Here is a 15,412-nt window from a genome sequence, read left to right on the forward strand (position 1 = left end):
AACCCATCGTTTTTTTCATTTTTTCAAATCCTCAAAAATGATGAAAAACGGCGTGCTATAGTATGCCGTACGATATGGGTTATAGCCCATGGTCCAAAATGATGAGAAACGAGGCTAACTTTATTTCAGTCAGACAACTCACGAATAGATTAAACAATATTTATTACAGCATGAGTAATGAGTGTGCATATGATATTTGACTTGGCGTTCGGCTCTGCTGGAATTCTCCCTGCTCGGCATGATTAGCAACAACATAAAACATAAGAGCAGGGAGATAGATATACAATAACCCCCCAACATGCAACGGCTATGCAATTCCTGGATTACTGAGCGACATCAAATCAATTACAGATCTGAATACAACTGGCAGAGTACATTTCCCAGACTGCACCGGGGAAACCACAACCGATAGGTCGCACAAGCACTGCGACACAGAAGCCAAGCTTGCTGCGAACATAGACATAGTCTATGGCTGCCTTCCTTCAACCCAGATCCTCTCACAGATAAGTGATGAATTAATGCTTAGGAGTTTCAATTTAGAGCTCCTGGCAGTGGATGTTAGCTGTGCAGAAATGAAGCAACACAGCAAGCTGCTAGCCTACCACCTTCTGAAACATCTTCAGTCCCACAAAGCAACTGCCATTACCTAATCCTCCTCGAGGACTGATCAACAGAACATACAATATGAATCTGAGACATTTAAAAACTAGAGAGAAACGGCGTGCTATAGTATGCCGTACGATATGGGTTATAGCCCATGGTCCAAAATGATGAGAAACGAGGATAACTTTTTTTTTCAAAATTTCAAAAAACATGGGCCCATCGTTTTTTTCATTTTTTTCAAATCCTCAAAAATGATGAAAAACGGCGTGCTATAGTATGCCATACGATATGGGCAATAGCCCAAGGTCCAAAATGATGAGAAACGAGGCTAACTTTATTTTTCAAAAAACATGGGCTATAACCCATCGTTTTTTTCATTTTTTTCAAATCCTCAAAAATGATGAAAAACGGCGTGCTATAGTATGCTGTACGATATGGGCTATAGCCCATGGTCCAAAATGATGAGAAAAGAGGCTAACTTTTTTTTTCAAAATTTCAAAAAACATGGGCTATAACCCATCGTTTTTTTTCTTTTTCCCCCAAATCCTCAAAAATGATGAAAAACGGCGTGCTGTAGTATGCCGTACGATATGGGCTATAGCCCATGGTCCAAAATGATGAGAAACGAGGCTATCTTTTTTTTTCAAAATAAAAAAAAACATGGGCTATAACCCATCGTTTTTTTCATTTTTTCCAAATCCTCAAAAATGATGAAAAACGGCGTGCTATAGTATGCCGTACGATATGGGCTATAGCCCATGGTCCAAAATGATGAGAAACGAGGCTAACTTTATTTTTCAAAATTTCAAAAAACATGGGCTATAACCCATCGTTTTTTTCATTTTTTCATTTTTTTAAATCCTCAAAAATGATGAAAAACGGCGCGCTATAGTATGCCGTACGATATGGGCTATAGCCCACGGTCCAAAATGATGAGAAACGAGGCTAACTTTTTTTTTCAAAATTTCAAAAAACATGGGCTATAACCCATCGTTTTTGTCATTTCGTCATTTTTTTCAAATCCTCAAAAATGATGAAAAACGGCGCGCTATAGTATGCCGTACGATATGGGCTATAGCCCACGGTCCAAAATAATGAGAAACGAGGCTAACTTTTTTTTCCAAAATTTCAAAAAACATGGGCTATAACCCATCGTTTTTGTCATTTCGTCATTTTTTTAAATCCTCAAAAATGATGAAAAACGGCGCGCTATAGTATGCCGTACGATATGGGCTATAGCCCACGGTCCAAAATGATGAGAAACGAGGCTAACTTTTTTTTTCAAAATTTCAAAAAACATGGGCTATAACCCATCGTTTTTGTCATTTCGTCATTTTTTTCAAATCCTCAAAAATGATGAAAAACGGTGCGCTATAGTATGCCGTACGATATGGGCTATAGCCCACGGTCCAAAATGATGAGAAACGAGGCTAACTTTTTTTTCCAAAATTTCAAAAAACATGGGCTATAACCCATCGTTTTTGTCATTTCGTCATTTTTTTCAAATCCTCAAAAATGATGAAAAACGGCGCGCTATAGTATGCCGTACGATATGGGCTATAGCCCACGGTCCAAAATGATGAGAAACGAGGCTAACTTTTTTTTCCAAAATTTCAAAAAACATGGGCTATAACCCATCGTTTTTGTCATTTCGTCATTTTTTTCAAATCCTCAAAAATGATGAAAAACGGCGCGCTATAGTATGCTGTACGATATGGGCTATAGCCCACGGTCCAAAATGATGAGAAACGAGGCTAACTTTTTTTTTCAAAATTTCAAAAAACATGGGCTATAACCCATCGTTTTTGTCATTTCGTCATTTTTTTCAAATCCTCAAAAATGATGAAAAACGGCGCGCTATAGTATGCCGTACGATATGGGCTATAGCCCACGGTCCAAAATGATGAGAAACGAGGCTAACTTTTTTTTCCAAAATTTCAAAAAACATGGGCTATAACCCATCGTTTTTGTCATTTCGTCATTTTTTTCAAATCCTCAAAAATGATGAAAAACGGCGCGCTATAGTATGCCGTACGATATGGGCTATAGCCCACGGTCCAAAATGATGAGAAACGAGGCTAACTTTTTTTTTCAAAATTTCAAAAAACATGGGCTATAACCCATCGTTTTTGTCATTTCGTCATTTTTTTCAAATCCTCAAAAATGATGAAAAACGGCGCGCTATAGTATGCCGTACGATATGGGCTGTAGCCCACGGTCCAAAATGATGAGAAACGAGGCTAACTTTTTTTTTCAAAATTTCAAAAAACATGGGCTATAACCCATCGTTTTTGTCATTTCGTCATTTTTTTCAAATCCTCAAAAATGATGAAAAACGGCGCGCTATAGTATGCCGTACGATATGGGCTATAGCCCACGGTCCAAAATGATGAGAAACGAGGCTAACTTTTTTTTTCAAAATTTCAAAAAACATGGGCTATAACCCATCGTTTTTGTCATTTCGTCATTTTTTTCAAATCCTCAAAAATGATGAAAAACGGCGCGCTATAGTATGCCGTACGATATGGGCTATAGCCCACGGTCCAAAATGATGAGAAACGAGGCTAACTTTTTTTTTCAAAATTTCAAAAAACATGGGCTATAACCCATCGTTTTTGTCATTTCGTCATTTTTTTCAAATCCTCAAAAATGATGAAAAACGGCGCGCTATAGTATGCCGTACGATATGGGCTATAGCCCACGGTCCAAAATGATGAGAAACGAGGCTAACTTTTTTTTTCAAAATTTCAAAAAACATGGGCTATAACCCATCGTTTTTGTCATTTCGTCATTTTTTTCAAATCCTCAAAAATGATGAAAAACGGCGCGCTATAGTATGCCGTACGATATGGGCTGTAGCCCACGGTCCAAAATGATGAGAAATGAGGCTAACTTTTTTTTTCAAAATTTCAAAAAACATGGGCTATAACCCATCGTTTTTGTCATTTCGTCATTTTTTTCAAATCCTCAAAAATGATGAAAAACGGCGCGCTATAGTATGCCGTACGATATGGGCTATAGCCCACGGTCCAAAATGATGAGAAACGAGGCTAACTTTTTTTTTCAAAATTTCAAAAAACATGGGCTATAACCCATCGTTTTTGTCATTTCGTCATTTTTTTCAAATCCTCAAAAATGATGAAAAACGGCGCGCTATAGTATGCCGTACGATATGGGCTATAGCCCACGGTCCAAAATGATGAGAAACGAGGCTAACTTTTTTTTTCAAAATTTCAAAAAACATGGGCTATAACCCATCGTTTTTGTCATTTCGTCATTTTTTTCAAATCCTCAAAAATGATGAAAAACGGCGCGCTATAGTATGCCGTACGATATGGGCTATAGCCCACGGTCCAAAATGATGAGAAACGAGGCTAACTTTTTTTTTCAAAATTTCAAAAAACATGGGCTATAACCCATCGTTTTTGTCATTTCGTCATTTTTTTCAAATCCTCAAAAATGATGAAAAACGGCGCGCTATAGTATGCCGTACGATATGGGCTATAGCCCACGGTCCAAAATGATGAGAAACGAGGCTAACTTTTTTTTTCAAAATTTCAAAAAATATGGGCTATAACCCATCGTTTTTGTCATTTCGTCATTTTTTTCAAATCCTAAAAAATGATGAAAAACGGCGCGCTATAGTATGCCGTACGATATGGGCTGTAGCCCACGGTCCAAAATGATGAGAAACGAGGCTAACTTTTTTTTTCAAAATTTCAAAAAACATGGGCTATAACCCATCGTTTTTGTCATTTCGTCATTTTTTTCAAATCCTCAAAAATGATGAAAAGCGGCGCGCTATAGTATGCCGTACGATATGGGCTATAGCCCACGGTCCAAAATGATGAGAAACGAGGCTAACTTTTTTTTTCAAAATTTCAAAAAACATGGGCTATAACCCATCGTTTTTGTCATTTCGTCATTTTTTTCAAATCCTCAAAAATGATGAAAAACGGCGCGCTATAGTATGCCGTACGATATGGGCTATAGCCCACGGTCCAAAATGATGAGAAACGAGGCTAACTTTTTTTTTCAAAATTTCAAAAAACATGGGCTATAACCCATCGTTTTTGTCATTTTGTCATTTTTTTCAAATCCTCAAAAATGATGAAAAACGGCGCGCTATAGTATGCCGTACGATATGGGCTATAGCCCACGGTCCAAAATGATGAGAAACGAGGCTAACTTTTTTTTTCAAAATTTCAAAAAACATGGGCTATAACCCATCGTTTTTGTCATTTCGTCATTTTTTTCAAATCCTCAAAAATGATGAAAAACGGCGCGCTATAGTATGCCGTACGATATGGGCTGTAGCCCACGGTCCAAAATGATGAGAAACGAGGCTAACTTTTTTTTTCAAAATTTCAAAAAACATGGGCTATAACCCATCGTTTTTGTCATTTCGTCATTTTTTTCAAATCCTCAAAAATGATGAAAAACGGCGCGCTATAGTATGCCGTACGATATGGGCTATAGCCCACGGTCCAAAATGATGAGAAACGAGGCTAACTTTTTTTTTCAAAATTTCAAAAAACATGGGCTATAACCCATCGTTTTTGTCATTTCGTCATTTTTTTCAAATCCTCAAAAATGATGAAAAACGGCGCGCTATAGTATGCCGTACGATATGGGCTATAGCCCACGGTCCAAAATGATGAGAAACGAGGCTAACTTTTTTTTTCAAAATTTCAAAAAACATGGGCTATAACCCATCGTTTTTGTCATTTCGTCATTTTTTTCAAATCCTCAAAAATGATGAAAAACGGCGCGCTATAGTATGCCGTACGATATGGGCTATAGCCCACGGTCCAAAATGATGAGAAACGAGGCTAACTTTTTTTTTCAAAATTTCAAAAAACATGGGCTATAACCCATCGTTTTTGTCATTTCGTCATTTTTTTCAAATCCTCAAAAATGATGAAAAACGGCGCGCTATAGTATGCCGTACGATATGGGCTATAGCCCACGGTCCAAAATGATGAGAAACGAGGCTAACTTTTTTTTTCAAAATTTCAAAAAACATGGGCTATAACCCATCGTTTTTGTCATTTCGTCATTTTTTTCAAATCCTCAAAAATGATGAAAAACGGCGCGCTATAGTATGCCGTACGATATGGGCTATAGCCCACGGTCCAAAATGATGAGAAACGAGGCTAACTTTTTTTTTCAAAATTTCAAAAAACATGGGCTATAACCCATCGTTTTTGTCATTTCGTCATTTTTTTCAAATCCTCAAAAATGATGAAAAACGGCGCGCTATAGTATGCCGTACGATATGAGCTATAGCCCACGGTCCAAAATGATGAGAAACGAGGCTAACTTTTTTTTTCAAAATTTCAAAAAACATGGGCTATAACCCATCGTTTTTGTCATTTCGTCATTTTTTTCAAATCCTAAAAAATGATGAAAAACGGCGCGCTATAGTATGCCGTACGATATGGGCTGTAGCCCACGGTCCAAAATGATGAGAAACGAGGCTAACTTTTTTTTTCAAAATTTCAAAAAACATGGGCTATAACCCATCGTTTTTGTCATTTCGTCATTTTTTTCAAATCCTCAAAAATGATGAAAAGCGGCGCGCTATAGTATGCCGTACGATATGGGCTATAGCCCACGGTCCAAAATGATGAGAAACGAGGCTAACTTTTTTTTTCAAAATTTCAAAAAACATGGGCTATAACCCATCGTTTTTTTCATTTTTTTCAAATCCTCAAAAATGATGAAAAACGGCGTGCTATAGTATGCCATACGATATGGGCAATAGCCCAAGGTCCAAAATGATGAGAAACGAGGCTAACTTTATTTTTCAAAAAACATGGGCTATAACCCATCGTTTTTTTCATTTTTTTCAAATCCTCAAAAATGATGAAAAACGGCGTGCTATAGTATGCTGTACGATATGGGCTATAGCCCATGGTCCAAAATGATGAGAAAAGAGGCTAACTTTTTTTTTCAAAATTTCAAAAAACATGGGCTATAACCCATCGTTTTTTTTCTTTTTTCCCCAAATCCTCAAAAATGATGAAAAACGGCGTGCTGTAGTATGCCGTACGATATGGGCTATAGCCCATGGTCCAAAATGATGAGAAACGAGGCTATCTTTTTTTTTCAAAATAAAAAAAAACATGGGCTATAACCCATCGTTTTTTTAATTTTTTCCAAATCCTCAAAAATGATGAAAAACGGCGTGCTATAGTATGCCGTACGATATGGGCTATAGCCCATGGTCCAAAATGATGAGAAACGAGGCTAACTTTATTTTTCAAAATTTCAAAAAACATGGGCTATAACCCATCGTTTTTTTCATTTTTTCATTTTTTTAAATCCTCAAAAATGATGAAAAACGGCGCGCTATAGTATGCCGTACGATATGGGCTATAGCCCACGGTCCAAAATGATGAGAAACGAGGCTAACTTTTTTTTTCAAAATTTCAAAAAACATGGGCTATAACCCATCGTTTTTGTCATTTCGTCATTTTTTTCAAATCCTCAAAAATGATGAAAAACGGCGCGCTATAGTATGCCGTACGATATGGGCTATAGCCCACGGTCCAAAATAATGAGAAACGAGGCTAACTTTTTTTTCCAAAATTTCAAAAAACATGGGCTATAACCCATCGTTTTTGTCATTTCGTCATTTTTTTAAATCCTCAAAAATGATGAAAAACGGCGCGCTATAGTATGCCGTACGATATGGGCTATAGCCCACGGTCCAAAATGATGAGAAACGAGGCTAACTTTTTTTTTCAAAATTTCAAAAAACATGGGCTATAACCCATCGTTTTTGTCATTTCGTCATTTTTTTCAAATCCTCAAAAATGATGAAAAACGGTGCGCTATAGTATGCCGTACGATATGGGCTATAGCCCACGGTCCAAAATGATGAGAAACGAGGCTAACTTTTTTTTCCAAAATTTCAAAAAACATGGGCTATAACCCATCGTTTTTGTCATTTCGTCATTTTTTTCAAATCCTCAAAAATGATGAAAAACGGCGCGCTATAGTATGCCGTACGATATGGGCTATAGCCCACGGTCCAAAATGATGAGAAACGAGGCTAACTTTTTTTTCAAAATTTCAAAAAACATGGGCTATAACCCATCGTTTTTGTCATTTCGTCATTTTTTTCAAATCCTCAAAAATGATGAAAAACGGCGCGCTATAGTATGCCGTACGATATGGGCTATAGCCCACGGTCCAAAATGATGAGAAACGAGGCTAACTTTTTTTTTCAAAATTTCAAAAAACATGGGCTATAACCCATCGTTTTTGTCATTTCGTCATTTTTTTCAAATCCTCAAAAATGATGAAAAACGGCGCGCTATAGTATGCCGTACGATATGGGCTGTAGCCCACGGTCCAAAATGATGAGAAACGAGGCTAACTTTTTTTTTCAAAATTTCAAAAAACATGGGCTATAACCCATCGTTTTTGTCATTTCGTCATTTTTTTCAAATCCTCAAAAATGATGAAAAACGGCGCGCTATAGTATGCCGTACGATATGGGCTATAGCCCACGGTCCAAAATGATGAGAAACGAGGCTAACTTTTTTTTTCAAAATTTCAAAAAACATGGGCTATAACCCATCGTTTTTGTCATTTCGTCATTTTTTCAAATCCTCAAAAATGATGAAAACGGCGCGCTATAGTATGCCGTACGATATGGGCTATAGCCCACGGTCCAAAATGATGAGAAACGAGGCTAACTTTTTTTTTCAAAATTTCAAAAAACATGGGCTATAACCCATCGTTTTTGTCATTTCGTCATTTTTTTCAAATCCTCAAAAATGATGAAAAACGGCGCGCTATAGTATGCCGTACGATATGGGCTATAGCCCACGGTCCAAAATGATGAGAAACGAGGCTAACTTTTTTTTTCAAAATTTCAAAAAACATGGGCTATAACCCATCGTTTTTGTCATTTCGTCATTTTTTTCAAATCCTCAAAAATGATGAAAAACGGCGCGCTATAGTATGCCGTACGATATGGGCTGTAGCCCACGGTCCAAAATGATGAGAAATGAGGCTAACTTTTTTTTTCAAATTTCAAAAAACATGGGCTATAACCCATCGTTTTTGTCATTTCGTCATTTTTTTCAAATCCTCAAAAATGATGAAAAAACGGCGCGCTATAGTATGCCGTACGATATGGGCTATAGCCCACGGTCCAAAATGATGAGAAACGAGGCTAACTTTTTTTTTCAAAATTTCAAAAAACATGGGCTATAACCCATCGTTTTTGTCATTTCGTCATTTTTTTCAAATCCTCAAAAATGATGAAAAACGGCGCGCTATAGTATGCCGTACGATATGGGCTATAGCCCACGGTCCAAAATGATGAGAAACGAGGCTAACTTTTTTTTCAAAATTTCAAAAAACATGGGCTATAACCCATCGTTTTTGTCATTTCGTCATTTTTTTCAAATCCTCAAAAATGATGAAAAACGGCGCGCTATAGTATGCCGTACGATATGGGCTATAGCCCACGGTCCAAAATGATGAGAAACGAGGCTAACCTTTTTTTTCAAAATTTCAAAAAACATGGGCTATAACCCATCGTTTTTGTCATTTCGTCATTTTTTTCAAATCCTCAAAAATGATGAAAAACGGCGCGCTATAGTATGCCGTACGATATGGGCTATAGCCCACGGTCCAAAATGATGAGAAACGAGGCTAACTTTTTTTTTCAAAATTTCAAAAAACATGGGCTATAACCCATCGTTTTTGTCATTTCGTCATTTTTTTCAAATCCTAAAAAATGATGAAAAACGGCGCGCTATAGTATGCCGTACGATATGGGCTGTAGCCCACGGTCCAAAATGATGAGAAACGAGGCTAACTTTTTTTTTCAAAATTTCAAAAACATGGGCTATAACCCATCGTTTTTGTCATTTCGTCATTTTTTTCAAATCCTCAAAAATGATGAAAAGCGGCGCGCTATAGTATGCCGTACGATATGGGCTATAGCCCACGGTCCAAAATGATGAGAAACGAGGCTAACTTTTTTTTTCAAAATTTCAAAAAACATGGGCTATAACCCATCGTTTTTGTCATTTCGTCATTTTTTTCAAATCCTCAAAAATGATGAAAAACGGCGCGCTATAGTATGCCGTACGATATGGGCTATAGCCCACGGTCCAAAATGATGAGAAACGAGGCTAACTTTTTTTTTCAAAATTTCAAAAAACATGGGCTATAACCCATCGTTTTTGTCATTTCGTCATTTTTTTCAAATCCTCAAAAATGATGAAAAACGGCGCGCTATAGTATGCCGTACGATATGGGCTATAGCCCACGGTCCAAAATGATGAGAAACGAGGCTAACTTTTTTTTTCAAAATTTCAAAAAACATGGGCTATAACCCATCGTTTTTGTCATTTCGTCATTTTTTTCAAATCCTCAAAAATGATGAAAAACGGCGCGCTATAGTATGCCGTACGATATGGGCTGTAGCCCACGGTCCAAAATGATGAGAAACGAGGCTAACTTTTTTTTTCAAAATTTCAAAAAACATGGGCTATAACCCATCGTTTTTGTCATTTCGTCATTTTTTTCAAATCCTCAAAAATGATGAAAAACGGCGCGCTATAGTATGCCGTACGATATGGGCTATAGCCCACGGTCCAAAATGATGAGAAACGAGGCTAACTTTTTTTTTCAAAATTTCAAAAAACATGGGCTATAACCCATCGTTTTTGTCATTTCGTCATTTTTTTCAAATCCTCAAAAATGATGAAAACGGCGCGCTATAGTATGCCGTACGATATGGGCTATAGCCCACGGTCCAAAATGATGAGAAACGAGGCTAACTTTTTTTTTTCAAAATTTCAAAAAACATGGGCTATAACCCATCGTTTTTGTCATTTCGTCATTTTTTTCAAATCCTCAAAAATGATGAAAACGGCGCGCTATAGTATGCCGTACGATATGGGCTATAGCCCACGGTCCAAAATGATGAGAAACGAGGCTAACTTTTTTTTTCAAAATTTCAAAAAACATGGGCTATAACCCATCGTTTTTGTCATTTCGTCATTTTTTTCAAATCCTCAAAAATGATGAAAAACGGCGCGCTATAGTATGCCGTACGATATGGGCTATAGCCCACGGTCCAAAATGATGAGAAACGAGGCTAACTTTTTTTTTCAAAATTTCAAAAAAACATGGGCTATAACCCATCGTTTTTGTCATTTCGTCATTTTTTTCAAATCCTCAAAAATGATGAAAAACGGCGCGCTATAGTATGCCGTACGATATGGGCTATAGCCCACGGTCCAAAATGATGAGAAACGAGGCTAACTTTTTTTTTCAAAATTTCAAAAAACATGGGCTATAACCCATCGTTTTTGTCATTTCGTCATTTTTTTCAAATCCTCAAAAATGATGAAAAACGGCGCGCTATAGTATGCCGTACGATATGAGCTATAGCCCACGGTCCAAAATGATGAGAAACGAGGCTAACTTTTTTTTTCAAAATTTCAAAAAACATGGGCTATAACCCATCGTTTTTGTCATTTCGTCATTTTTTTCAAATCCTAAAAAATGATGAAAAACGGCGCGCTATAGTATGCCGTACGATATGGGCTGTAGCCCACGGTCCAAAATGATGAGAAACGAGGCTAACTTTTTTTTTCAAAATTTCAAAAACATGGGCTATAACCCATCGTTTTTGTCATTTCGTCATTTTTTTCAAATCCTCAAAAATGATGAAAAGCGGCGCGCTATAGTATGCCGTACGATATGGGCTATAGCCCACGGTCCAAAATGATGAGAAACGAGGCTAACTTTTTTTTTCAAAATTTCAAAAACATGGGCTATAACCCATCGTTTTTGTCATTTCGTCATTTTTTTCAAATCCTCAAAAATGATGAAAAACGGCGCGCTATAGTATGCCGTACGATATGGGCTATAGCCCACGGTCCAAAATGATGAGAAACAAGGCTAACTTTTTTTTTCAAAATTTCAAAAAACATGGGCTATAACCCATCGTTTTTGTCATTTCGTCATTTTTTTCAAATCCTCAAAAATGATGAAAAACGGCGCGCTATAGTATGCCGTACGATATGGGCTATAGCCCACGGTCCAAAATGATGAGAAACGAGGCTAACTTTTTTTTTCAAAATTTCAAAAAACATGGGCTATAACCCATCGTTTTTGTCATTTCGTCATTTTTTTCAAATCCTCAAAAATGATGAAAAACGGCGCGCTATAGTATGCCGTACGATATGGGCTGTAGCCCACGGTCCAAAATGATGAGAAATGAGGCTAACTTTTTTTTTCAAAATTTCAAAAAACATGGGCTATAACCCATCGTTTTTGTCATTTCGTCATTTTTTTCAAATCCTCAAAAATGATGAAAAACGGCGCGCTATAGTATGCCGTACGATATGGGCTATAGCCCACGGTCCAAAATGATGAGAAACGAGGCTAACTTTTTTTTTCAAAATTTCAAAAAACATGGGCTATAACCCATCGTTTTTGTCATTTCGTCATTTTTTTCAAATCCTCAAAAATGATGAAAAACGGCGCGCTATAGTATGCCGTACGATATGGGCTATAGCCCACGGTCCAAAATGATGAGAAACGAGGCTAACTTTTTTTTTCAAAATTTCAAAAAACATGGGCTATAACCCATCGTTTTTGTCATTTCGTCATTTTTTTCAAATCCTCAAAAATGATGAAAAACGGCGCGCTATAGTATGCCGTACGATATGGGCTATAGCCCACGGTCCAAAATGATGAGAAACGAGGCTAACTTTTTTTTTCAAAATTTCAAAAAACATGGGCTATAACCCATCGTTTTTGTCATTTCGTCATTTTTTTCAAATCCTCAAAAATGATGAAAAACGGCGCGCTATAGTATGCCGTACGATATGGGCTATAGCCCACGGTCCAAAATGATGAGAAACGAGGCTAACTTTTTTTTTCAAAATTTCAAAAACATGGGCTATAACCCATCGTTTTTGTCATTTCGTCATTTTTTTCAAATCCTCAAAAATGATGAAAAACGGCGCGCTATAGTATGCCGTACGATATGGGCTGTAGCCCACGGTCCAAAATGATGAGAAACGAGGCTAACTTTTTTTTTCAAAATTTCAAAAAAACATGGGCTATAACCCATCGTTTTTGTCATTTCGTCATTTTTTTCAAATCCTCAAAAATGATGAAAAGCGGCGCGCTATAGTATGCCGTACGATATGGGCTATAGCCCACGGTCCAAAATGATGAGAAACGAGGCTAACTTTTTTTTTCAAAATTTCAAAAAACATGGGCTATAACCCATCGTTTTTGTCATTTCGTCATTTTTTTCAAATCCTCAAAAATGATGAAAAACGGCGCGCTATAGTATGCCGTACGATATGGGCTATAGCCCACGGTCCAAAATGATGAGAAACGAGGCTAACTTTTTTTTTCAAAATTTCAAAAAACATGGGCTATAACCCATCGTTTTTGTCATTTCGTCATTTTTTTCAAATCCTCAAAAATGATGAAAAACGGCGCGCTATAGTATGCCGTACGATATGGGCTATAGCCCACGGTCCAAAATGATGAGAAACGAGGCTAACTTTTTTTTTTCAAAATTTCAAAAAACATGGCTATAAACCCATCGTTTTTGTCATTTCGTCATTTTTTTCAAATCCTCAAAAATGATGAAAAGCGGCGCGCTATAGTATGCCGTACGATATGGGCTATAGCCCACGGTCCAAAATGATGAGAAACGAGGCTAACTTTTTTTTTCAAAATTTCAAAAAACATGGGCTATAACCCATCGTTTTTGTCATTTCGTCATTTTTTTCAAATCCTCAAAAATGATGAAAAACGGCGCGCTATAGTATGCCGTACGATATGGGCTATAGCCCACGGTCCAAAATGATGAGAAACGAGGCTAACTTTTTTTTTCAAAATTTCAAAAAACATGGGCTATAACCCATCGTTTTTGTCATTTCGTCATTTTTTTCAAATCCTCAAAAATGATGAAAAACGGCGCGCTATAGTATGCCGTACGATATGGGCTATAGCCCACGGTCCAAAATGATGAGAAACGAGGCTAACTTTTTTTTCAAAATTTCAAAAAACATGGCTATAACCCATCGTTTTTGTCATTCGTCATTTTTTTCAAATCCTCAAAAATGATGAAAAACGGCGCGCTATAGTATGCCGTACGATATGGGCTATAGCCCACGGTCCAAAATGATGAGAAACGAGGCTAACTTTTTTTTTCAAAATTTCAAAAAACATGGGCTATAACCCATCGTTTTTGTCATTTCGTCATTTTTTTCAAATCCTCAAAAATGATGAAAAACGGCGCGCTATAGTATGCCGTACGATATGGGCTGTAGCCCACGGTCCAAAATGATGAGAAATGAGGCTAACTTTTTTTTCAAAATTTCAAAAAACATGGGCTATAACCCATCGTTTTTGTCATTTCGTCATTTTTTTCAAATCCTCAAAAATGATGAAAAACGGCGCGCTATAGTATGCCGTACGATATGGGCTATAGCCCACGGTCCAAAATGATGAGAAACGAGGCTAACTTTTTTTTTCAAAATTTCAAAAAACATGGGCTATAACCCATCGTTTTTGTCATTTCGTCATTTTTTTCAAATCCTCAAAAATGATGAAAAACGGCGCGCTATAGTATGCCGTACGATATGGGCTATAGCCCACGGTCCAAAATGATGAGAAACGAGGCTAACTTTTTTTTTCAAAATTTCAAAAAACATGGGCTATAACCCATCGTTTTTGTCATTTCGTCATTTTTTTCAAATCCTCAAAAATGATGAAAAACGGCGCGCTATAGTATGCCGTACGATATGGGCTATAGCCCACGGTCCAAAATGATGAGAAACGAGGCTAACTTTTTTTTTCAAAATTTCAAAAAACATGGGCTATAACCCATCGTTTTTGTCATTTCGTCATTTTTTTCAAATCCTCAAAAATGATGAAAAACGGCGCGCTATAGTATGCCGTACGATATGGGCTGTAGCCCACGGTCCAAAATGATGAGAAACGAGGCTAACTTTTTTTTCAAAATTTCAAAAAACATGGGCTATAACCCATCGTTTTTGTCATTTCGTCATTTTTTTCAAATCCTCAAAAATGATGAAAAGCGGCGCGCTATAGTATGCCGTACGATATGGGCTATAGCCCACGGTCCAAAATGATGAGAAACGAGGCTAACTTTTTTTTTCAAAATTTCAAAAAACATGGGCTATAACCCATCGTTTTTGTCATTTCGTCATTTTTTTCAAATCCTCAAAATGATGAAAAACGGCGCGCTATAGTATGCCGTACGATATGGGCTATATAGCCCACGGTCCAAAATGATGAGAAACGAGGCTAACTTTTTTTTTCAAAATTTCAAAAACATGGGCTATAACCCATCGTTTTTGTCATTTCGTCATTTTTTTTCAAATCCTCAAAAATGATGAAAAACGGCGCGCTATAGTATGCCGTCGATATGGGCTATAGCCCACGGTCCAAAATTTTGAGAAACAAGGCTAACTTTTTTTTTCAAAATTTCAAAAAACATGGGCTATAACCCATCGTTTTTGTCATTTCGTCATTTTTTTCAAATCCTCAAAAATGATGAAAAACGGCGCGCTATAGTATGCCGTACGATATGGGCTATAGCCCACGGTCCAAAATGATGAGAAACGAGGCTAACTTTTTTTTTCAAATTTCAAAAAACATGGGCTATAACCCATCGTTTTTGTCATTTCGTCATTTTTTCAAATCCTCAAAAATGATGAAAAACGGCGCGCTATAGTATGCCGTACGATATGGGCTATAGCCCACGGTCCAAAAT

This window comes from Protomyctophum bolini, assembly GCF_963924005.1.
Source record: "Protomyctophum bolini genome assembly, chromosome: 2".
NCBI classification, from domain to species: Eukaryota; Metazoa; Chordata; class Actinopteri; order Myctophiformes; family Myctophidae; genus Protomyctophum; species Protomyctophum bolini.